At 35.9% G+C, this 1730-nt stretch overlaps 1 long non-coding RNA gene across 1 annotated transcript; it reads right to left on the bottom strand.

The window, feature by feature from the left end:
• Window positions 1–526: 526 nt before the first annotated feature.
• Window positions 527–1501, bottom strand: LOC144798451 (uncharacterized). The gene is made up of 3 exons (XR_013603541.1): window positions 1348–1501; window positions 1150–1263; window positions 527–753 (listed from the first exon to the last, which is right to left on the bottom strand). It is a non-coding gene; the product is annotated as an uncharacterized LOC144798451 (long non-coding RNA).
• Window positions 1502–1730: the final 229 nt, after the last annotated feature.

Here is a 1730-nt window from a genome sequence, read left to right as displayed (position 1 = left end):
AGGCCTAGCAGTGTGAGTTAAGGCCTTTTAATCCTGATGCACCGGAGCCCGACCTACTATAGGTCCCCAGTAAACGGGCTAAGTAATTCACCATGCAGCACTCGACTTTCAGTGGTAGCATGGGTTGAGCAGTCAAAGGCTTCTCAAGGAGAGGTAGGTGCTAGTCAACAAAGGTCATAACTTAATATTCACACAATATAAGCAATAGGTGTCGTTTCCAGTCAAATGTAGGCGTTTATGAAAAACAGAGCATTCAGTGGATGTATGCTGCACTAAAAATCCAGGAAACTTAAAAACGTCCCACAAGGTTACCGCAAAATGGGTAATAAATGGAGTAGTGAACTACAATGCGTTCTGCAATACCTTACAATACCAGAAATATACTTCTATTGTGCTTCAGGACAAAGAGTACAGCATATACTTTTGAACTTCTACCTATAAAACCACCAGAAACTGTAAATATAATTGCATACATGCACACAAAAGGATCAAATGTCAAAAAACAGATCAAACGATAATGTTTTAGAAAAATATATATATATATTTGTCAAATTATACACAACAAGTACATTATCAAAACATCATCATAACAAATCATTAAAAAACATACATGTTGCATGTTATTACATTTATTAAAAAAGTTTTTATAAAAAACAACTCATAAGCATTCAGGTTAAAAAGGTTCAAAAGAACAGGGGTCGACGCGGCGTTTCGGTTTACAGTTAGATAGACAACCTTCTTCAGGACCAAGTTCTAGAAGGAAACATACAATTACTAATCATTTCAAACTCAACAGTTTCCAGAATCATTTTCTAAAACAAATACATTTTCATTCACTATAACATTTGAACAGGTGCTACTAGGTTTTATGCAAAAAGACAAAAAACTTTTTTTTAAAATTTTTAACAAAGGTGGTCAGGTATTGCTAGAAAGCATTGCACATTGGTACTAGTACCATTTCGTGGGTCACCATGTAAATTATCATAGTGAAGAAAGCCCATAATGTGGGTCAGTGGAGCTAATATGGCCCAATCTGAAGTTTTTTAATAGGAGTGCCAAATTACTGGTGTGGGGCACTTACTGGCAGGTTGCCCTTTATGTAGTGTGAAGGGTGTTTTTAAAAAAATTTTCACCCACTTAGGAAATTACCTTAATGGTTATAGTAGCCTCCAACTAAATCCAGGAGGGCAATTTTGTGGTTGTATAATCCGGTATGGGAACTGAGAGTAATTTCTGTTATGGTTCTATAGTTCTTCACGGTATCTGCAAATGGTAGTAAGATTATATTTTAAAATTGAGCACTTTAAGTATTTAGAGAATTGCATAACAAAATTGGAAGAAAACTACCTTAAGATTTTATGAGGATAAATCTTATGCGGGTAGTAGGAGCCACCGATAAATATTTCCTGTATTGCTGCAAATAAAAGCTCCTGTTAGTTTATTGCAAATAGGGAGTGCTAACCAACAGTATACTGGTCTACTTAAATGGAATCACCACATGTTTGTACTTACCCAGATATAAATTACTGGCAGTAGTGGGTGTTGCACTTGCTTTTCACTATGCTGGTGTAGCAGCTATTTAGTATTCAATTCGTGCTGGGCTTTGTCTTGCCACTGGGTCTTTGGGAAAAGATTAAGAATAATTGTCTGTTTTAATATTCCACATTCCATATGGCACTAAAAATCCACACAGCATTTTTAAGGTCGGAATTGACCAAGTTCTTTGGTCT

The sequence above is a fragment of the Lissotriton helveticus genome, chromosome 12, assembly GCF_964261635.1.
Source record: "Lissotriton helveticus chromosome 12, aLisHel1.1, whole genome shotgun sequence".
In the NCBI taxonomy this organism is placed as follows: Eukaryota; Metazoa; Chordata; class Amphibia; order Caudata; family Salamandridae; genus Lissotriton; species Lissotriton helveticus.
The sequence above is the reverse complement of the archived record's forward strand: the minus strand, read 5'-3'. Positions and strand labels throughout refer to the sequence as shown.